The sequence below is a fragment of the Canis lupus genome, chromosome 7, assembly GCF_048164855.1.
Source record: "Canis lupus baileyi chromosome 7, mCanLup2.hap1, whole genome shotgun sequence".
Taxonomy (NCBI): Eukaryota; Metazoa; Chordata; class Mammalia; order Carnivora; family Canidae; genus Canis; species Canis lupus.
The window spans coordinates 43,477,687-43,502,733 of NC_132844.1; the positions used below are offsets into that span (position 1 = coordinate 43,477,687).

General features: G+C 35.6%; 1 long non-coding RNA gene across 4 annotated transcripts in view; it reads left to right on the forward strand.

The window, feature by feature from the left end:
• The first annotated feature begins 223 nt into the window (after positions 1-223).
• Positions 224-25,047, forward strand: part of LOC140636802 (uncharacterized) — a 43,040-nt gene continuing 18,216 nt past the window's right edge. For 3 of the 4 annotated variants that reach the window (XR_012034019.1, XR_012034017.1, XR_012034018.1), the window contains exon 1: positions 18,578-18,771. This is a non-coding gene — a long non-coding RNA (uncharacterized lncRNA). Of the gene's footprint in view, positions 543-18,577; positions 18,772-25,047 lie in introns of those variants that run through there. The other variant, XR_012034020.1, reaches the window with a different exon arrangement.

Below are 25,047 nucleotides of genomic sequence, written 5' to 3' on the forward strand. Positions count from 1 at the left end.
TTGTTTAAATTGTGCCCAAGCCATTTAAATAGTAACTAGTCAGATCAATCCGGTTCCAGGATCTGAGCTGTATTATTTGTACTGTCTCTCATTCTTCTATCTTTGCTTTTAGTTAAGTGCCCAATACTTTGCAGCTGCTCACAATGTATCTGACATATATGATGAGATAATAATGATGATGATGACAATGGTGATGATGATGATATGTGGAATGACTGAGGGAATGAATCCAATAATATGAATAGATTTCAAATGTCTCAACTGATTTTACAAAGTTGGAAAACATTTACATTAATCAAACAATTTTTAAAAAAACTTTACCATTTTTTCAAGGAATGCATAACTGTTTCTTAAGTTATTATTAAGAATGGAAACACTGAGGAGGGGCAAGATGGCTGAAGAGGAGGGTCCCCAAATCACCTGTCCCCACCAAATTACCTAGAAAATCTTCAAATTATCCTGAATATCTACGAATTCGGCCTGAGATTTAAAGAGAGACCAGCTGGAATGCTACAGTGAGAAGAGTTCGCGCTTCTATCCAGGTAGGAAGACGGGGAAAAAGAAATAAAGAAACAAAAGGCCTCCAAGGGGGAGGGGCCCCGCGAGGAGCCGGGCTGAGGCCGGGGCGAGTGTCCCCAGGACAGGAGAGCCCCGTCCCGGAGGAGCAGGAGCTGCACCGACCTTCCCGGGCGGAAAGGGGCTCGCGGGGAGGTGGAGCAGGACCCAGGAGGGCGGGGATGCCCTCGGGCTCCCGGGGACACTAACAGACACCTGCGCCCCGGGAGAGTGCGCCGAGCTCCCTAAGGGCTGCAGCGCGCACGGCGGACCCGGAGCAGCTCGGGGGGCTCGGGGGCGGCTCCGCGGAGGGGGCTGCGGGGCGGGAGCGCGAATCCAACAGCGCAGGCCCCGCAGCACTGGGCGCCGGGACACAGCCCAGGATCCGGCCTCCCCCGGGACAGGCAGAGGCCGGGAGGGCCCAGGACAGCAAGGACGCTCCTGCCCGGAGCTGAGCAGATCAGCGGCCCCGCCCCGGAGCCTCCAGGCCCTGCAGACCGAGAGCTCTGTAGCCACAGCGGGGGCTGACTCCAGGGCTGCAGAGCTGGCCCCGCCACTGCGGTTGTTCCTCCTGGGGCCTCACGGGATAAACAACCCCCACTGAGCCCTGCACCAGGCAGGGGCAGAGCAGCTCCCCCAAGTGCTAACACATGAAAATCAGCACAACAGGCCCCTCCCCCAGAAGACCAGCTGGAGGGACAAGTTCCAGGGGAACTCAAGGGACTTAAAGTACACAGAATCAGAAGATACTCCCCCGTGGTTTGTTGTTGTTGTTGTTTTTGTTTTTTTGTTTTTTGTTTTTTGCTTTTTGATTTGTTTCTTCCCCCCACCCCTTGTTTCCTTTCTTTCTTTTTCTTTTTTTCTTCTTTTTTTTTTCTTTTTTCGCCTTTTTTCTTTTTTCTTTTTCTCTTTTCTCTCCTTCTTTCTCTCCTCTCTTCTCCTTTTCCCAATACAACTTGTATTTGGCCACTCCACACTGAGCAAAATGACTAGAAGGAAAACCTCACCTCAAAAGAAAGAATCAGAAACAGTCCTCTCTCACACAGAGTTACAAAATCTGGATTACAATTCAATGTCAGAAAGCCAATTCAGAAGCACTATTATACAGCTACTGGTGGCTCTAGAAAAAAGTATAAAGGACTCAAGAGACTTCATGACTGCAGAATTTAGAGCTAATCAGGCAGAAATTAAAAATCAATTGAATGAGATTCAATCCAAACTAGAAGTCCTAACGACGAGGGTTAACGAGGTGGAAGAACGAGTGAGTGACATAGAAAACAAGTTGATAGCAAAGAGGGAAACTGAGGAAAAAAGAGACAAACAATTAAAAGACCATGAAGATAGATTAAGGGAAATAAACGACAGCCTGAGGAAGAAAAACCTACGTTTAATTGGGGTTCCCCAGGGCGCCAAAAGGGACAGAGGGCCAGAATATGTATTTGAACAAATCCTAGCTGAAAACTTTCCTAATCTGGGAAGGGAAACAGGCATTCAGATCCAGGAAATAGAGAGATCCCCCCCTAAAATCAATAAAAACCGTTCAACACCTCGACATTTAATAGTTAAGCTTGCAAATTCCAAAGATAAAGAGAAGATCCTTAAAGCAGCAAGAGAAAAGAAATCACTGACTTTTATGGGGAGGAGTATTAGGGTAACAGCAGACCTCTCCACAGAGACCTGGCAGGCCAGAAAGGGCTGGCAGGATATATTCAGGGTCCCAAATGAGAAGAACATGCAACCAAGAATATTTTATCCAGCAAGGCTCTCATTCAAAATGGAAGGAGAGATAAAGAGCTTCCAAGACAGGCAGGAACTGAAAGAATATGTGACCTCCAAACCAGCTCTGCCAGAAATTTTAAGGGGGACTCTTAAAATTCCCCTTTAAGAAGAAGTTCAGTGGAACAATCCACAAAAACAAGGACTGAATAGATATCATGATGACACTAAACTCATATCTGTCAATAGTAACTCTGAACGTGAACGGGCTTAATGACCCCATCGAAAGGCGCAGGGTCTCAGACTGGATAAAAAAGCAGGACCCATCTATTTGCTGTCTACAAGAGACTCATTTTATTTTATTTTTTATTTTTATTTTTATTTTTTTTTAATAATTTTTTTTAAATTTTGTTATGATAGTCACACAGAGAGAGAGAGAGAGGCAGAGACATAGGCAGAGGGAGAAGCAGGCTCCATGCACCAGGAGCCTGACGTGGGATTCGATCCCGGGTCCCCAGGATCGCGCCCTGGGCCAAAGGCAGGCGCTAAACCGCTGCGCCACCCAGGGATCCCAAGAGACTCATTTTAGAGAGAAGGACACGTACAGCCTGAAAATAAAAGGTTGGAGAACCATTTACCATTCAAATGGTCCTCAAAAGAAAGCAGCAGTAGCCATCCTCATATCAGATAAACTAAAATTTACTCCGAAGACTGTAGTGAGAGATGAAGAGGAACACTATATCATACTTAAAGGATCTATCCAACAAGAGGACTTAACAATCCTCAATATATATGCCCCGAATGTGGGAGCTGCCAAATATATCAATCAATTAATAAGCAAAGTGAAGAAATACTTAGATAATAATACACTTATACTTGGTGACTTCAATCTAGCTCTTTCTATACTCGATAAGTCTTCTAAGCACAACATCTCCAAAGAAACGAGAGCTTTAAATGATACACTGGACCAGATGGATTTCACAGATATCTACAGAACTTTACATCCAAACTCAACTAAATACACATTCTTCTCAAGTGCACATGGAACTTTCTCCAGAATAGACCACATACTGGGTCACAAATCGGGTCTGAACCGATACCAAAAGATTGGGATCGTTCCCTGCATATTCTCAGACCATAGTGCCTTGAAATTAGAACTAAATCACAAGAAGAAGTTTGGAAGGACCTCAAACACGTGGAGGTTAAGGACCATCCTGCTAAAAGATGAAAGGGTCAACTAGGAAATTAAGGAAGAATTAAAAAGATTCATGGAAACTAATGAGAATGAAGATACAACCATTCAAAATCTTTGGGATGCAGCAAAAGCAGTCCTAAGGAGGGAAATACATCTCAATACAAGCATCCATTCAAAAACTGGAAAGAACTCAAATACAAAAGCTAACCTTACACCTAAAGGAGCTAGAGAAAAAACAGCAAGATGGACCCTATACCCAGCAGAAGAAGAGAGTTAATAAAGATTGGAGCAGAACTCAACGAAATTGATACCAGAAGAACTGTGGAACAGATCAACAAAACCAGGAGTTGGTTCTTTGAAAGAATTAATAAGATATATAAACCATTAGGCAGCCTTATTAAAAAGAAGAGAGAGAAGACTCAAATTAATAAAATCATGAATGAGAAAGGAGAGATCACTACCAACACCAAGGAAATACAAACGATTTTAAAAACATATTATGAACAACTATACGCCAATAAATTAGGCAATCTAGAAGAAATGGGCGCATTCCTGGAAAGACACAAACTACCAAAACTGGAACAGGAAGAAATAGAAAACCTGAACAGGCCAATAACCAGGGAGGAAATTGAAGCAGTCATCAAAAACCTCCCAAGACACAAGAGTCCAGGGCCAGATGGCTTCCCAGGGGAATTCTATCAAACGTTTAAAGAAGAAACCATACCTATTCTCCTAAAGCTGTTTGGAAAGATAGAAAGAGATGAAGTACTTCCAAATTCGTTCTATGAGGCCAGCATCACCTTAATTCCAAAACCAAACACCCCACCAAAAAGGAGAATTATAGACCAATATCCCTGACAAACATGGATCCAAAAATTCTCAACAAGATACTAGCCAATAGGATCCAACAATACATTATGAAGATTATTCACCATGACCAAGTGGGATTTATCCCCGGGATGCAAGGCTGGTTCAACACTCATAAAGCAATCAACGTGATTGATCATATCAGCAAAAGAAAAAACAAGAATCATATGATCCTCTCAACAGATGCAGAGAAAGCATTTGGCAAAATACAGCATCCATTCCTGATCAAAACTCTTCAGAGTGTAGAGATAGAGGGAACACTCCTTAGCATCTTAAAAGCCATCTAGGAAAAGCCCACAGCAAATATCATTCTCAATGGGGAAACACTGGGAGCCTTTCCCCTAAGATCACGAACAAGACAGGGATGTTCACTCTCACCACTGCTATTCAGCATAGTACTAAAAGTCCTAGCCTCAGCAATCAGACAACAAAAAGAAAAAAAGGCATTCAAATTGGCAAAGAAGTCAAACTCTCCCTCTTCACCGATGACATGATACTCTACATAGAAAACCCAAAAGCCTCCACCCCAAGATTGCTAGAACTCATACAGCAATTTGGTAGCGTGGCAGGATACAAAATCAATGCCCAGAAATCAGTGGCATTTCTATACACTAACAATGAGACTGAAGAAAGAGAAATTAAGGAGTCAATCCCATTTACAACTGCACCCAAAAGCATAAGATACCTGGGAATAAACCTAACCAAAGAGGTAAAGGATCTATACCCTAAGAACTACCGAACACTTCTGAAAGAAATGGAGGAAGACACAAAGAGATGGAAAAATATTCCATGCTCATGGATTGGCAGAATTAATATTGTGAAAATGTCAATGTTACCCAGGGCAATTTACACGTTTAATGCAATCCCTATCAAAATACCATGGACTTTCTTCAGAGAGTTAGAACAAATTATTTTAAGATTTGTGTGGAATCAGAAAAGACCCCGAATAGCCAGGGGAATTTTAAAAAAGAAAACCATATCTGGGGGCATCACAATGCCAGATTTCAGGTTGTACTACAAAGCTGTGGTCATCAAGACAGTGTGGTACTGGCACAAAACCAGACAATACATCAATGGAACAGAATAGAGAACCCAGTAGTGGACTCTGAACTTTATGGTGAACTAATATTCGATAAAGGAGGAAAGACTATCCATTGGAAGAAAGTCTCTTCAATAAATGGTGCTGGGAAAATTGGACATCCACATGCAGAAGAATGAAACTAGACCACTCTCTTGCACCATACACAAAGATAAACTCAAAATGGATGAAAGATCTAAATGTGAGACAAGATTCCATCAAAATCCTAGAGGAGAACACAGGCAAAACCCTATTTAAACTCGGCCACAGTAACTTCTTGCAAGATACATCCATGAAGGCAAAAGAAACAAAAGCAAAAATGAACTATTGGGACTTCATCAAGATAAGAAGCTTTTGCACAGCAAAGGATACAGTCAACAAAACTAAAAGACAACCTACAGAATGGGAGAAGATATTTGCAAATGACGTATCAGATAAAGGGCTAGTTTCCAAGATCTATAAAGAATTTATTAAACTCAACAGCAAAGAAACAAACAATCCAATCATGAAATGGACAAAAGACATGAACAGAAATCTCACAGAGGAAGACATAGACATGGCCAACAGCACATGAGAAAATGCTCTGCATCACTTGCCATCAGGGAAATACAAATCAAAACCACAACGAGATACCACCTCACACCAGCGAGAATGAGGAAAATTAACAAGGCAGGAAACCACAAATGTTGGAGAGGATGCGGAGAAAAGGGAACACTCTTACACTGTTGGTGGGAATGTGAACTGGGGCAGCCACTCTGGAAAACTGTGTGGAGGTTCCTCAATGAGTTAAAAATGGACCTGCCCTACGACCCAGTAATTGCACTGTTGGGGATTTAGCCCAAAGATACAGATGCAATGAAACGCTGGGACACCTGTACCCCGATGTTTCTAGCAGCAATGGCCACGATAGCCAAACTGTGGAAGGAGCCTCGGTGTCCAATGACAGATGAATGGATAAAGAAGATGTGGTTTATGTATGCAATGGAATATTACTCAGCTATTAGAAATGACAAATACCCACCATTTGCTTCAACGTGGATGGAACTGGAGGGTATTATGCTGAGTGAAGTAAGTCAGTCGGAGAAGGACAAACATTATATGTTCTCATTCATTTGGGGAATATAAATAATAGTGAAAGGGAATATAAGGGAAGGGAGAAGAAATGTGTGGGAAATATCAGAAAGGGAGACAGAACGGAAAGACTGCTAACTCGGGGAAACGAACTAGGGGTGGTAGAAGGGGAGGAGGGCGGAGAGTGGGAGTGAATGGGTGACGGGCACTGGGTGTTATTCTGTATGTTGGTAAATTGAACACCAATAAAAAATAAATTAAAAAAATAATAATTAAAAATAAAAATAAAAATAAATATTAGCCTGTGATCAATCCCAGACTTAAAAAAAAAAAAAAAAAAAAAAAGAAGAAGAATGGAAACACTGCTCAGCTCTCTCAAAGCCCAAATAAACTTTTTGGAAATTAAATTTGTAATTAGATCATTTTCAGTTATATCTATTGACAAAAATATCTACTATTTGTAATAATTGGTAAACTCATAGGGAAAGCATCAGATGTTTATAAATATATTAGGAATATTTTATTAATTTGTGTAATGGTTTTTAAATATTTTATAAAATATTAAATATTAATTATTTTAATAAAATTTAATATTTTAAAAATATTTTTCCTATACAAAAATACATTGTAATAAAAAATATGATTTCAGGTAAATATGCAAGATCTGACAAAATATACAAATAGACAATTGCCAGATGATATATAAAAATAAAATACAACTTGCAGCAACCAGCCCAGGAAGCCAACATCTCAGGAAGCCAACCTACTGTCTATAGTAACCAATCTAAGAAATCAGACTATTATCCTAAGAAACCAATCCAGGAAGACAAACAATAACCACAACTACCATCAGATCAAAACAACCAGGGCTTAACTAATAAGTGTCAGCCCCCCTAATTTTTACCTCCAGTTCAACTTCAGATCAACTAGAGAAAAACAATCATATATAATGCGCCACTTACAGTTGGTCTGACTAAAACTTGTCCATGTCAACAACCTCCAGTCAAGGCATAGCTGAAAGCTTCCCCCTTTTTCTACTATAAAGTTTTCTTGCACTTCTGCATTACTTTTGAGTCTCTACCAAACTCAAGTGATAGTGACTATCACCCTTGCTATAGCAAGTTCTGAATAAATAGCTTTTGTTTGTTTTTATTTTACTGGTCTTCATTTATTTTTATAGATCTTTAGATTACAGTCTTTCTATTATAAAACTTTCAGATAACTTACTTAACCATGTAGTCATTCAGATTGTGTTATGATTGATATACATTGAGAATAAAACATATTCTTTAGATATTCTTTAAATATACTTTCTTATGGTTTTAGTCAAATACATACCAAAAAAAAAAAAAAAACTAAACTTACCTGATTTTTGGAAAGGAATCTAAAATTTATAGCATAAATAAAATTTATTTTTATTTATTTATGTTGTTGATCACATAAATAAGTGACTGAAGGGGTGTCTGGTGGCTTAGTGAAGTACCTGACTCTTGATTTCAGCTCATATCATTATCTCAGTTTCCTGAGATTGAGCACCCCATGAGCTCTGCACTGAGCATGAGTCTGCCTGAGATTCTGTCTCTCTTCCTCCTCTTCCACCTCCCCTTCCACATTGTTCCTACCAATTGTTAAAAAATGATCCCTTGTATATTCTACATTTTTGAAATAAGGACAAAATTTATAGATTAAAAAAAAGGAATCAAATATCAATGATGGACTTCAAGGCCTTTATAGGAAATTACCATAAAAACTACTATAGAAACTTACGTATTGTGCTATGTATGTTGCTATATTAATAGTGATCATCTTTAACACCAGGTAAACAATGTGATATTGGAGCTTAAAAGATATGGACACATGTTTGTACCCAGAGTCAGTTGTGCTATTGCCTATTTTCCACAGAGTAGATAATAGCCTATATTTAACTAAATCTAAAGTTTTTTCAGCCAACAGATTTTGATTTGCTCCAAGTCCCAAGGATGCTAAAAGCCACAGATACTGCAGGGATAGGTCCTTGTAACTTAGGTAAAAATGTAAATTATTGATAGTACATGCAATCTATGGTGACAATGAATTACTTATAACAACAACAAAATTGCATGTGAGATCATTATCCAATAGTATTTTAGAGACAGTGTGTTATTATGGACTAAAATTTATGGATGATTATAACATAGTCTCTCTCTCTTTCTGATTTATGCAGTAAGTGACGTAGAAACTCAGTTCAACAAACTGAGCTTTAGAAAATTTAACTTTAGCCAAAACCACATGTTTTCAAAATTACAAATGGCCTTGCCTATCTAGGTACACAATTTAATTAGGCTTATTAAGAATCTACAATAAAATACATTGTTGGTAACATGCTAAAACGTTCATTATTCAGGAATTTATATAGAAATATAATTAAACTGTACATTTATTAGGGAATCCAGCCACACATAAAAACAACAGTAAGCAGTGATAAGCAGTACTAAGCTCATTTGTTCAATTCTTACAAAACAATGACAAACTTAAAAGCATACATATACTTTACACTTATACCTAATTTTCCATGTACTCTAAAATATTTAAATATAATTTTCTTAGTTTTAATTTTAATATTATAAAATAATTGTTCTTTTCTTTCTCAGGAGTAATCAAATCATAGGAAGAATATACTTTTTAGACTGAGATACAGCTATAAATTGAGACAGGTTGTGTCCCAGGTATGGATTTTTAAAAAAATGTTTGCTTCAGGCTTGTAATCTACTGAATGATGGGTTATGGGCTTACAGGATGAGATTAAATTGATATCATGTCAACATGTTATGCTTCATCTTATATTTGCTGAAGAAGTAAGACCTATTGGTCCTTGAAAAATATGTGACACATTTACTGGGAGACATTTATATTGGCCAAAAATATCAATTCAGTTTTAAAACATGAGCTTTCTGACCATCATACGACATTTAGAGAGATTAGTAACTTGTCTTAGACTGGTTTACATTATTTTGACTGATACACTGAACACAGAAATCCCCTGTGTTTATACTCCAGTCAGGTAAGATCCATATCAATATTTCCAATTTTCAAAATTTAATTAAAACAATATGAATGATTCTGTGCATATATAAAATATGAGCTACACATGCTATTTAGATTTGGAAAAAGCCATCTAGGTACTTCTCTGTCTTTTGGTAAAAATCCCTTAAATCAGAACTTAAATAGAAATAGAGTAAGTAGTATAAGATAGTTTCTTCAGATTTTCAAAGTCAATTGTTTCAGTCTGTGCCCTTACCAAATTTGAAGGATGCAACAAGCAGAACAGACACTGCTCCTTACCACTGTTTCAACTTAAGAGAACCCCAGCATATGCTTTGGAGATGGTCACAGATATGGTTTCAGAAGAAAAAAATACCTGAATGCTTAAAAGCAAACTTGAGAAATAACTCATGAAATCATATAGCTTAGCCTAAAGGCCAAAAAAAAAAAAAAAAAAAAGAGTAGGGATACCTGGGTGGCTTAGTGGTTGAGCATCTGCCTTTGGCCCAGGGCATGATCGTGGAGTCCTGGGATCAAATCCCACATTGGGCTCCCTGCATGGAGCCTGCTTCACTTTCTGCCTATGTCTTTGCCTCTTTCTCTCTGTCTTTCATGAATAAATAAACAAAATCTTTAAAAAAAAAAAAGAGTATAAGATGAAAAATGAGATAACCAATATTATCAGTTTTGTTAGGGTTAGAGCTATGAGAAAAATCAAATTTCTTTTATTCCTGATATTCAATCCAGCTGCCTTACACATTCTCATTAGTTACATTTGCCTTTTTCAAATTTTAAAAATAAGGGTGGCCCTGGTGGCACAGTGGCTTAGCGCTGCCTGCAGCCTAAGGTGTGATCCTGGAGTCCCGGGATCGAGTCCCACGTCTGGCTCCCTGCATGGAGCCTGCTTCTCCCTCTCCCTGTGTCTCTGCCTCTCTTTCTCTCTGTGTCTCTCATGAATAAATAAATAAAATCTTTTTAAAAAAATGCAAAAATAAGTTTCCATAAAGAAATATTATCATACTTAAATTTAGATTTATTTTCTCCAAAAATTATAGCAAGACCAGAAAAAAAATATTCTTACAGAGTTTGACTGTCTATTTAAGTTAATAAAGACTACCTTTTCTTATTAATTGAATAGTTAATTATTACATATCTATTGATAACTTAACCATGCAATTTGCTTTGTCATAGAATAAAATGATGAATTGAAGATTTGTGCATCTCTGAAAATGGAGACAGGCTAAAAACATATACAGAAACATACAAACATAAAGTATGAAAAAAATGAAATTAAAAAGGTTATAGAGTAAATGATGAGCAGCAAATATTTTAATGTAGATTTGGGCAGGAACCAAAGAGATGAGAGACAACTAGTATGTTCTTAATGAAGCACCTCCTTTCCAGAGGGAAATACAAAAGTGATGAAGCAGATATGAGCTTGGTAGGTTTGAACAGCAGCCTAGTTAAAGAACTGAAAGTAAGACAAGAGTTTCATGTATACAGAAGATGGTGCTGGGGATGTAGGCAAGTGTAGTAATATGCAGGACATAGTGCCTAGATTTTATTCTAAATTTGATGAAAATCTATCAAATTATTTTTTTACAAAGTGCTTGCTATGATCTGTTGTAGATTTAAAAAAAATAATAACTATAAGCTGAAAGGTGGTTCCAGCAACCATTCAGTAAGAATTGATGGTGGTTTGGAATGAAGATGTACATAAAAATGTGAACAAAATTAAGGTGTTTTTTAAGGTAACATAAATAAGAACTCTTGATGAATTTTGTAACATGTGTGGCACTTTAAATACACACACTGCATATGTTAACCTATATCTCATTTTACTAATTAGGATGTACTTTTTTTTTTTTTAAGATTTTATTTATTTACTCATGACAGACAGAGAGAGAGAGAGAGGCAGAGAGACACAGGCAGAGGGAGAAGCAGGATCCATGCAGGGAGCCCCACGTGGGACTCAATACTGGGTCTCCAGGACCATACCGGGCTGAAGGTGGTCCTAAACTGCTGGGCCACCTGGGCTGCCCAATTAGGATGTATTATTAACTTCTAGTCCAAGGCTTGGAAATATTTGAGACTATTGAGCTAAATTTATCTTGCTTATCTCTTTCAGGTTTTTTTTTTTTTTAAGATTTTATTTATTTATGCAGGAGACACACAGAGAGAGACAGAGACATAGGTAGAGGGAGAGACTCCCCACTGGGACCCTGCTGTAGGACTTGACCCCAGGATCCTGGATCACGACCTAAGCCAAAGGCAGGCAACCACTGAGCCAGCCAGGTGCCCCTCTCTTTCAGTTTTCAATTTAATTACATTATTTCACTTTACAGATCATCTCACTTGTTTTAAAATCGAAGCCACTGAATAGTTTTGAATGTCTGACAAAATTTATTAAATTGGGGCAGCCCCAGTCGCCGATTGGTTTAGCTCCACCTTCAGCCCAGGGTGTGATCCTGGAGACCGGGGATCAAGTCCCACTTCAGGCTCCCTGCCTGTGGAGCCTGCTTCTCCCTTTGCCTGTGTCTCTGCCTCTTTCTGTGTCTGTCATGAATAAGTTAATAAAATCTTAAAAAAAAAAAAATTTATTAGGGCAGCCCGGGTGGCTCAGTGGTTTAGTGCCGCCTTCAGCTCAGGGTCTGATCCTGGAGACACGGGATCGAGTCCCACATCAGGCTCCCTGCATGGAGCCTGCTTCTCCCTCTGCCTGTATCTCTGCCCCTCTCTCTCTCTCTCTCTCCCATGAATAAATATATAAATATCTTTAAAAATGTATTAAATTGGAGAAATTTAAATAGCTTAAAGTTTAATTACAGTTACAAATTTTTTTTGACCACTGAGCTGCCAGAGATTTCTGTAGACCAAATCACATATTGTTTCTTTGTCCATCTCAAAATCTTTTTTTAAAGTAGGTCCCATGCCTAACATGGGGCTTAAACTCACGGCCCTGAAATTTAGTCACATGCTCAACAGATTGAGCCATCCAGGTCCCCCCATCTCTAAATCTTACTGAAACTTTTTCTTCCTCTTTCTTATTCCCCACCTATTGTCCAAGTGCAATTACCCAGGGAACTTCTAAGTTTTGTACTTTTATTGTACATATCCATTTACTTCCTTCTAATTACTCCTTCTGAATTCAGTTCCTGAACCACTTCACATATTCAAAACTTAGGGGAGAATGGATTTATTTTTAACAAAATGGTCATCTAGTCCACATCCTTCATGAAGAATAGGCAGACAACCTGAGGGTTTGTTTGGGTCGGACTCTCCACTCGGATTTTAGCAGTTAAATATAAAATCCTGGGCAGCCCCCGTGGCTCAGCGGTTTAGCGCCGCCTTCAGCCCAGGGCCTGATCCTGGAGACCGAGGATCAAGTCCTGCGTCGGGCTCCCTGCATGGAGCCTGCTTCTCTCTCTGCCTGTGTCTCTGCCTCTCTCTCTGTCTCTCTCTCTCTGTGTCTTTCATGAATAAATAAATAAAATCTTTAAAAAATAAAAAATAAAATAAAAATAAAATCCTCAGAAATGGAAATCTAAGACAAAATTAATTTTGAAAAAAAAAATTGGTTTGTGTTGTTTTCCTAAACTTAATGTATAAATTAATTATTTATAATTTAAAACATAAAATGTTCATAAATACAAAGTCTGTGTGTATGTGGTAGTCCTTTATTCCAAAGACAAAATTTTATGGGATCCTGGAAAGTATAAAATGGACCGTCCCACCATTTCATTTAAAGGATATATTCATTGTGCAAGAAACAAATTACTTCAGTAGAACCTCCCCTTTCAGATGTTTCACAATTTAAGAACCAAGAATGTTTGGCAGAAGCCCTGAGTCCTCTCTATGGGTCCTATTGTTACATTTTCAGTTTTCATGCAAAAACAAAACAAAATAAAACAAAAGCTCTGCCTTGCCTTTCACTTTTAATAACAATGCATGAAATCTCTGCATTTTGCTGTAATACAGAATATTTAGCTGTACACCAATAATTCATTGGCACGATATTGAAAACTATTGTTAATATATTTCAAATGCGAGCTGAGAAGAATATGGAGGGTTTTTTTTAACATATTCTAAAATATCTTTCTAGAATAAATCAGAGAAATGTGTACAAGGAAAATCAGTGCTTTATTAGTCAGCTGTTGTCTTTACCAAACTGTGTTTTGGATAATTATCCCTACATATGATAGAAAAGAGCAACTTTCACCTCCTTACCTTGGACTATATAGATCTAGGAATAGAGCTAATATAGTATAGAAATTATAGCAGTAGGAATTATTAATTTTGGCAGGAGGAAATTCAATTTCTTTAATATATAATTTCACAATGAAAGTGATACTGTCCCCAAAAGGGTGAAAATTTGTTCTAGGGGAAGAGAGGCCCCTCAAAAAAATCTTACTATTTTATGTATAAATCAGAGGTATACATATAGTACATAAAGAGATATACAGCACATCTGTGTAATTAAAGCTTTCAGTGGAGGGCAATAATGCAAATGAAAGAAGGGGGAACACTATTCTAATGAATGTTAACCCTGAACAATCTAAAAACTAAACTCTTGAGTAGTATAGGGAATCATAACTTAAAGAATGCACTTGCTCTCATCACTGAGTATGATTCTAATTATTAAACTGTTCACTCACTCTGACAGATACAGTGGGACAAGCCATTTATTTCGCAACAAGAAATAGCCTTATAAACCCTATTGCTATTTTTACTGGATGAGTTATTTTGAGGAAATCCATTCATTAAATTATATAGTACTTTAATGTCTAGGGCTTTTTATTTTATTTTATTTTATTTTATTTTATTTTTCAGTAATCTCTACACCCAACATGGGACTCAATCTCACAACGCTGAGATCAAGAATCGCATGTTCCTCTGAGTGAGCCAGCTAGACATTGCTCATGTTTAGGACCTTTGAAAGAAACATAGCCAGGGCCTCAATCCTGAAAATAATCATTTTCTTGAGCATATCTTTGTTTGTCTTATAAACCTTATGGAATCTATAACTGACTTCATTTTCCTCTTCACATTGACTAATCAAACATAATCAAAATTTTGTCCCCAAATATAGAAAGTATAAAAGACCTGAAAACATCTATTCATATTAACCTAATTTTGATAGGTATTTATTGTTTTCTGGAATGTTTTTCTTTGTCTCATTTTTTAATCTATTTTTTAAGTTTATTTAATCTTAAATGAATCTTTTAGTAGTTTGAGCTACCTGCCACCATTTTTGTAATATGAGAGCTATAAATGTAAAAGTAGTTTTGTTTTGTTTTTTAATTTCAGATTAAACTTACCAGATACCTTTCAGAATTAAAATTCCAAGTGAGTAAACTCAGAATTAAATTTGTCATTTAATAAGAATACTTTTATTCAAATGTAAACATCATCTTTTATGATTTTGAGAATGCACTCTTTGTGGGATGAATGTGTTTGTGTGCATATTCTAAGCTAGTCCATTCAATTTTTAAAAGAAATTTAATGAAGAAGTTGTATATTCCTCACCCCTTTTTTGTTACAGAACAGACTGACAGGAAAAAAAAAAAGTAGTCCCCATATAATGCACACTCACACTGTAATGGAGAACTGTGATTTCAACCATATTAGCATAAACTCACTGAAGGATGAGTGGACAATGACTGAGAGTATAAATATACTTATAAGAGAAAGACTTCTGTGTAAAGAGATTTCTATTTCTCAGCTATAAAGTTAAAATGACCTAGATTTAAAATATCATCTTAAATTAAACCTTGGAGGCTACAGCACATGGTTACTCTTGCTTGTGCAATAAAGTGACTATTTTTGGACCAAATAATGTAATTTAAAGAGTCATTATTGTCACAAGGCCCTAACTTCTTAACACATTATCTTGAGAACTGGAGGGCTATGAGTGTTATTAAAAGGGGGCATAAGTTGTATAGAAATTGGAAATATTAAATGAAAATTTAGAGTCTCAGTGTCCTAATCATTAGAGTCAAGTGAAACTTACAAAAGATATAAGGCTGGTGCTATAGCACCTATGCTCCTTGCCCCCAATCAAACTGATATTTGGCTTTATGTTTTTATAAACTATAAATTCAGTTGATTCTGTTAGGGTTTTATTTAGTTTGCTTGAGTAGTTGTCCCTTATTTTGAAAAAAATTCTTTACAATTCTTTAAAATTATCTTTTAAATTCTCTTAACAAAAGAAAAATTCTCAAAAGAAATCAAAATTTCTCAGAATTGAGTTGCTAAATTATATAGATATATTTTTAGATTACACAGTAATCAACAATAGCATTTTTTGTAGTGATGAATCAAGTGCTCAAACTTAAGCTACATGGTTCTTACCTTCCAGGAGGGGTTCTAAAGAAACATGTTTCATAATTTGAATTCATATTAGGTGCTTAATCACAAGACTCTTAAAAATCCTCTATTAAAGCAGAAAATGATAGCCATATGTAAGGAAAGGATACACCACAGTTTAGCTCAAATTGTATAATATGTAGAATATATGTGAGTTTTTTTTTTTTTTTTCTTAAGTCCAATTTAAGGGGTTCCTGGGCAGCTCAGTCAGTTAAGTGTCTGCCTTCTGCTCTGGTCATGATCCCAGACGACTGGGATCCAGGCCTGTGTTGAACAGAGACTGCTTCTCCCTCTCCCTCTACGCTCCCTTGCTGCTCCCCTACGACTTGTGCTCTCCCTCTCTCACTCACTCACTCTCTCTCTCTCTCATAAATAAATAAATAAATAAATAAATAAATAAATAAATAAATTATAAATCTAATTTAAATATCAGCATTACATTTTAGTTGTAGTTCTGCACTTCAATGTGGTAATCATGTTGATGTCACCTTTGAATAGATTTTTAATGTAAACTGCCATTTCAAGCTAGTCAATGAAACCTAATGCAAATTACCTCAGGTGATAGAAAAACAAAAAACAAAAACCTTTGTGTTTCTTTTTCCATTTAGTAATTGATAACTTTTACCTCTATTTTTCTAGTGAAATGCTGTGCCTTCTAAACTTTGAAAATATCATTCTAATAATTCTCCAGTATTTTAGCATTTGAAGAAAAACTAAAGTTTTATTCATGGAATAGAGCTTTTATGTCATGCAATGGTATAAAATGTTTTGATAGCACCTGTTCTTATTTTATAACTCTACTTTGTTATAAAACCACCTAAAATGTTACCTGGATAATAATTTTACCTCTAAATATCACAACCATGAAAAACCAGATGATTTTACATTTACAATTTATATCATATAGAAAAGAAGTAATTAAAATATTTGATATCTAAGGATAATTTCTTTGAAGGAAGACATTTTTAGGTATTTCTGTTCAAGGAACTTGTAAATAGTAGTGTTTGAGAAACATAGCTTCATATAAAAGCAGAAGGGCTTGACAATATGTTTCTAAAATTTTTCATATATATATATAATTTCCTCCAATTTTAATGTATATGTTTACATATATAGATATATCTTTAGATAACTAGAATATGAATTTATTAATATATAGTAGAATATTCTCAACATGGTTTCATTTTAATTTTAGTTTATGTAGAACAGCATATCACAGAATAAGGGTAAAGTTTCAAGACAAGATAGCCTAAGATCTAACCCATATCCATTGTTAAGCCTCAGTATCCAACTGCATCTTATTACAGAGCTATTGTATATATTAAATAAGACAACTGTGTCTCTGACAATATCTGTTTATTAATGCCAATTTTTCCTCCCTTTCTGTATTAACATTCATTTACTCTAGAAGTATCTTTTGGAATTCTAGTCTGTAATTTGCCCTCTAATAGAACTGATGCATAAAATTTTCCTTTAGTTCTGAAAATAAACAGTTCCTAATATCTCATTAAAGTATTTTAGTTATTTATTCAACTGAAAATTTTATTCAGAAGTAAAAAAAAATATTTAGAAGAGACAAATTTGTATTTTTTTATGTTAGTGAAGCAAATCAACAAAAAAATATTTTATTTGTTATATATGCCACTTGGTAAAAATCTGAGGGCAAACAAAAGTTATTCATATTGATAAAAATTTTAATTACATTTTTTTTGTGTGGATACCTTCGGACCAGATTCTAAATCAAGGATTCAGTTCAGGCAATTTATGGGAGGTGCCAGAGTAGGAGAAGAACCAAAAACAGGTAAGGAAAGGCAATGATAATGACTGGTTACATAGTGGAATATGAAGAATACTCCTACATATATAATCCCCAGTATTACTAATGAAGAGGTATGGAAGCTGGTGCATTTATATACATTCACTGACCACTCAGTGATTAAGGATTTCCCACATTGGGAACATCTCAAAACACATCCTGAGGACAGATCAATGCAAAAGGTATAGATGCTGGCTCTTGGAAGTCAGGCTGACATACATGGAAGTGGTTAGATGCTACTTCTGCTACACTGACTGAATCTACTATAAATGCTACTAAAAAAAAAAAAAAATCCAAGTACTTTAAAGTATAAATCTAGGTACTAGGCATTCAAAATAATTTAAATTTAATATTATATGTTTTAAAAACTGAGTTGGATAAGAAGTTTTATTACTCAAAAAACTTTAAGATCATATATATTTCATTTATTTATTTATTTTAGAGAGAGAGAGAGAGCATGTGTGAGTTGTGGGGGCATGAAGGACAGAGGAAGAGGGAGAGAGAGAATTTTAGGCAGGCTCCCTGCCCAGCACTAAGCCTACCATGGGAGTGATCTCATGACCCTTGAGATCATGATCTAAGCTGAAATCAAAAGTTGGATGTTTAACCAACTGAACCACCCAGCACCCCAAGATTATATATATTTTATTAAAATAACAGAATAATAATTGTGTTTTTTTATAAAGACTAGAAAATATAGATAAGGAAAGTCAGAAAAGTGTGGACATAATACTACGAAGAGATAACCACTGTTAACTTTTTATATATATCAATATTTTTTCTAGTACATATCTATATTGCTAACTATAATAGGTATTTAAAATTATTTTTATTCAAGTGTAATTAATATACAGTTATATTAGTTTCAGGTAAATAATATAATGATTCAGCACATAATATATAATCCATGCTTTCTACTTGGTAGCATCAAAGTTCCAAAAAAGACAAGAAAGTCCCAGTTCATAAAGACTTTTCAAGCTTTAGCTTACGTCATAATTGCTAATGTTCTACAGAATAAAACAAGTCACAAAACCAGCCCAACATTAATGTGAGATGGTACAATTAAAGAGGATGAATAGCAAGAAGGTAATAAAATATTATAAAATACTATCCTATATAATTCAATAAAAAAACTATTCTTAAGAAACTCACAGTTTAGTGGAAAGGAGAGAGATAGGGATGACTGGATGGCTCAGTGGTTGAGCGTCTGCCTTCAGCTCAGGACGTGGTCCTGGAGTTCTGGGATCCAGTCCCACATCGGGCTCCCCTCAAGGAGCCTGCTTCTCCCTGACTATATCTCTTCCTCTCTCTGTGTCCCTGATGAATAAATAAATCTTTAAAGAAATTTTTAAAAAAGGAAAAAAGGAAAGGCAAGAAACAAAAACATAGTGTAACTTTAAAAGTTATCATAGTAAAGTTATTGAAACTGACCAAGATGGCCATATCATTCTCTTTAGCTCGACTAAACTTACACAGCTTTCTTTCTGACTATAGGCTCCTGAATTCACTTTCCTTAGAGCATTTACTTTAGAAAATTTGCAGTTGTAAATTCTTTCTCTGATCCTTTTAGATATCAATCTTCTCTCAGTCTCTTGCCAGTTTTACAACACAGGAATGTCTTTCTCAAGGACATCCCTTTGAAATGTAATCATCAAAAACCAAACAAAAAACAAAAAACAAAAAAAACCCTGATCTCCGTGGAAGAATAGGAGCCTAAATTCCATAAGCATCAATTAGCATAACACAGATGATCTAATGACATTAACCAATCTTCCCCTTAACTTCCTTCAGTACTTTTTCACTGCTCTCTTCAGCACTAAAAAATTCCTTCTTTTGTTTCAGTAGAGCTCAGTATATCTCCCTGATTGCAATTGCAATAGTCTTCCTTTCTTAACTTGTCCAGTACATTTTTCTTGGCAGAACCAAGAAGGAAACTAATCTGTCACAGACAGAGGAGTCAACTATGAATCAGGAAAGATTTCTGGTGTAGGTATTGCCGGAGTTCATTGCTTATACTTTGGACTACCTTGGAAACAAGATATGATCTTTCCCTTGAGAGAATCTATTGAATAATGTCTGGGTTTCTTAATTTTCCACAAAAAAAGAAGCAATGATCTGGAGTTTAAAGAAGATATTGCATAATTCTATCTTAATACTTTCAAATCTTATGAATTAAAAAAAAAATCTTGTGAATTACTTTGCATTTTCATAGGTATCTTGATACTAGTAATGGTATATCTTCACCAGGGAACATGCATTTAATTTCCTTAATATTTATTATAAAATTGGAAATTGATACTCTAGCATTCTAATCATACTACTATGAATTTTGATAATAAAAGAGGTTTGAAAGATGCTTCAACAATTTTGTAAGAGCAGATTTTCTAAGAGTGCTACAAACTTTCTCAAAACTAATCCATTCTTTAATATGAGGTTGAATTTTTTCCCCTGATGCTAATTAATTTTGATGTTGAGAAATTCCATATTCCATGTGGCTATGGTCTGTATTTTTGCATCCCTGCAAAAGTCATATGTTGAAGTCCTGATACCCAAGGTGATAATATTAGGAGGAGGGGACTTTAAAAGGTGGTTAGCTTATGATGGTAGAACTGTTATGAATGGGACTAGTACTCTTATAAAAGAGACCTTATGGAGCTCCCTAGTCCCTTCCACCATGTGAGTACCCAGTGAAAAGGTGCCATCTAGGAAATGGGCCATACCAAGCATTGAATCTTCTGGCACCATGATCTTGGACTTTCCAGTTCCTAGAACTGTGGAGAAATAAATTTCTGTTGTTTATAGACAACCTAGTGTATAATATTTTGTTATGGCAGTTCAAAGGGACTAAAATAAAATATTTTAAGAATATTAATAGCCTTAAAGACAGATACAGATGTTGTGTTTTATCTACCATCTTTTGTGTTTATTTGTTTTTGTTTGTTGTTGTTGTTTCATGTGTAGGATTTGGTGATTCATCACTTATTTACAATACCTAGTGTTCATCACAACAAATACCTCCTAATATCCATCCCCCGTTTAGTCCATCCCCCCAAGCAAACCTCAGGTTGTACTCTATAGTTAAGAGTCTGTTTTATTGTTTGCCTCTCTCTCTTTTGTTTTTTTTTTCCCCCTGTGTGCCTCTGTTTTATTTCTTAAATTTCATATGTGAGTACCATCTTTTAAACACATACTGAATTGTTTATACTGATTTCTGCTTGACACATTCATGTCATTTCTTAGTTTTGTCATATTCCTGTGTTCTTGAATTAAACCTTACTCTTCTAATATTGATGCAACACAGTATTTCTAGATTATATTTCCTACTGTTAAACCTAAGAAACTTATATATATATATATATATATATATATATATATATATATATGACTATGTCATTGGTTTATACCTTTTTTATATTAAATTTTTTAATCTTTAAGTTTCAGTGTTAAGCCAAAAGTACAAAATGCATGGAGAATATTTCCACCACTATCAATGATGGGTAATAAACTTCAGTAATGGTTTTTTTCTTTAGAATTTCAGAATATCAAAAATCCATCTAAATATGGACACAACATATTAGTTTTTTAAAACATTTACTCTGATTTCTCCCATGATTATTTTCCTATTACGTTTATTTTCTTAACTTCATTGAATCAATTCTGTTAATGTATTTTTTGAGAAAACAATATAGAATTATATAATGAATTCTTTTTGTCTAAATCTCAGTTACTGCACACATCCTACAAATATCATACATATTATAAAGAAGAGTAAGTGAACCACCGTTGTCCATATCTACAAGTTAAAGAGAGGATTGAAATCACTATTGCCTTCAATTCATAGGTAATAAAAAACTAGAAACAAGGCAGAGTCATTCAAGGGCATTACTGGTGCAGAGAATCTGGTATAGATTTCATAAAAAAGAGGAGAGGACAGGGGGATCAATAATGCAGAAAACACATGAAAATAACTCCAAAATTTCCCTAAGTGGAAAAATGTTAAAAACAAGTCTGAGATATGGTGGTTAAAACACCAAATACTGTAAGAATGAATAGTAATTTTAAGAAATATATTATCTTCTGGATAAAAAGGAGATGACTGGGGAGGAGTTGGCATCGTTTGGAAGCTTGCTGGTAATGCATGAAAAGAAGAAACAAATGAGAATTAGGGATGTTGGGGATTCTTGGGTGGCTCAGTGGTTTGGTTTCTGCCTTTGGCCCACGGCATGATCCTGGAGTCCCGGGATGGAGTCCGGGATGGAGTCCCACATCAGGCTCCTTGCATGGAGCCTGCTTCTCACTCTATCTGTGTCTCTACCTCTCTCTCTCTCTCTCTCATTCTCTCTCTCAAATGCTTATGTCTCCAGCTCCTCCCACCCCCGTGTCTCTCATGAATAAATAAATAAAATCTTTAAAAAGAAAAAAGAAAATTAAGGATCTCAAAGTAACCAAAGAAAATCAGAAAACACTAATCCTTTCCTCTCCAAAATTACTAGTTTATTTGTTGAGATGTTCATCCTTATACATGCCAATACCGACTATTGTTGATCAAAGAAAATATATGACATTTCATAACAAAGAGAATATATTAGGCAATGTCTATAGGAAGATACTAAATGAAGAAAGTCAGATCAAACATTTCAGCTGACAAAAATACTCGGGAAAGCAATCATTGGGGATGATGCATGGCTCAGTTGGTTGAGTGTCAGACTCTTGACTTTGGCTCAGGTCATGATCTCAGGGTCATGAGATCAGGCTCCATGCTCAGCAGGAAGTCTGCTTGAGATAATCTCTTTCCCTCTCTCTCTCTCTGCCCCCCCCCCATCTTTCTTTCTCTCTCTAAAATAATTAAATAAATCTTAAAAAAAAAAAAAAGGAAGAGCGGGCAGCCTAGGTGGCTCAGCAGTTTAGCGCCTGCCTTCAGCCCAGGGCGTGATCCTGGAGTCCCAGGATCAAGTTCCACATCAGACTCCCTGCATGGAGCCTACTTCTCCTGCCCGTCTCTGCCTGTGTCTCTGTCTTTGTCTTTCTCTCTCTGTCATGAATAAATAAATAAAATCTTAAAAAAAAAAAAAAGAAAGAAGAGCAATGTGAAACACAATACTTAATTTGCAGAATGAAAATAATTTGCAGAAAGACAAAATACAGGAATACATGAAACAAGAGTTGACTAAAGTCATGAAAGCAATTGGGGCATGAAAAGAAGAAACTCATTGCAGAAACAAAATTAAATTCAAAATGCATGAGGGAAAGTGGTTCCCACTAAAAATGCAACAAAGGGTATTGAAAGAAAACAGTTAAAAACCAAAAAAAGAAAATGTCAGAAATGTTGGAATAAAGAAGTATAAGAATTAGAGAATTACTGTCAGATTTAAATGATTGACAAAGAAATTCCTACATACATACAGTTAACATCTCTGAAAAAGAAAAAAAAATAAAACAGAAATAGTATTTAAAATGTAACATGATAAATTTTCAGAAATACATTAAAACATTGGAATCTACCAATAAACAGACTCATCGTGTAACTGAAAATCCTGATCCCAAATACTAAGACATATTCTTACAGAATTTCTTGGATCTGGGCAAAAAGATCAAGAAATTGAAATGGAAGGAAAACTATGGTGGTCCCAAATGCTCAAAAAAAAGCAGACAAATGAGACAATAGAACAATTTGAGATTTAAAAAATCTCAAGGAAATAAATTTTGAGCCAAGAGTTTTATATAAAGTAAACTATCCTAAGATGCCAAAACTATTGTACTAGACTTATAAAAACACAAGAATTCAGGTAATATCATATACACAGATTTTCCAGAAAAATCTACTAGAAAACTTCACCCAAATTATACTGATGAGACTTTTGCAGGTCTCATAATGAGGATTGGATATATTTAATTATACAGCTAAAACTAAAGTAAAAGTAAAAATAAGTGCAAGAATAGTATGTTAACATTTTTTTGATCTACCAAGGTAGAAATAACACATATACATTGGAGAAGGGAGAATAGATAAAGCTGAAGAAGCTTGCTGATAAAGTGCTAAGAAAATAAGTGGGACAAGGAATAAATTGCTAGCATTTAAATTTAATAAAGAGAAGCCCGAGTAAAGAAATAAATTACTATAAAAATCATAAAAAGTATAAATATTAAGGAAATCACTAGAAAATTAGAATGGAAAATAATGATAAAAGCAATATAAAAATAATTTAAAAAGTCAACAAACTATAGTCATACTGATACAATAATCTATATAGTAAATACAACCTAAAATAGTATCACAGAACTGAGCCCAAACATAGCAGTCATATCAATCAATGTAAATAGATATAATACTCACTAAAATAATTAAAAAAAAACAAAACAAAACAAAGCCAATATCAAGTCCAAGCTATATACAAGGTATACAAACAAATCAAAACAAAGTTATTTAGAAAGGCTAAAAACAAAGGGATGGGCAAAAGTATATCAGCAAATACAAATATAAAAAGAGCAAGGTTGTCAAGAAATATGAAGAATTCAATTTTACTCTATTTCAAAGTTAACAGATTATTTTGCCAGTCCCATGCATGCTGGAGGAAGATGTGATACTCCTGGGTCACAAAGGACATTATTATTCACAAGTTAGAAGGCGGCACAAACTTAACTTTACATTGATTCTCCTGGACTCTCAAGCTCCACAGAGGTTTGGTAAAGCAACTTAAGTGGATGCTACATAAGCAGAGTCTGTGTATTACAGCAAATAAACCCTGAATCTAGGAAGCTGAGGCTTTTATCATGAACTGCAACTAAGCCTATCTGCCCTTTGCCTTATAAGAGACATAGTCATTATACTAGACAGTAATGGGACCGGTCTTTTGTTTGAGGAACAGACATATTATCATTCAAAGTTTAGTATACAAACATATTATTTTAATCACTCCTTTGATAAAGGAGGGATTCCTGATCTAGGGATATGGGGATGGTCGGACACACTTATAATACTGAGCAGATAAGACCAACAGCAGTTTATTTAGCACATTTACTACCAGCTTATAGAAGTACAAAACATGACACTCAGGGCCCTGTGGGCCTGCAGCCAGAACAGAGGACAGAGGCTGTGGAAGGCTGACTCTGACACCTCACCAAAGAAGATATCTAAGTGGCAAATAAGCATATGAAAACATGCTCCATAACTTCTGTTATCAGGGAAATGCAAATTACAGTAAGATAACACTACATACCTATTAGTATGGCCAATATCTAAAACAGTGACAAACCAAACACTGGCAAGGATATGGAGCAGCAGGGAATCTCATACATTGCTGGTGGGAATGTAAAATAGTACAGTCATTTTGGAAGACAGTTTCTTCTGTCTAGTGGTTTCTT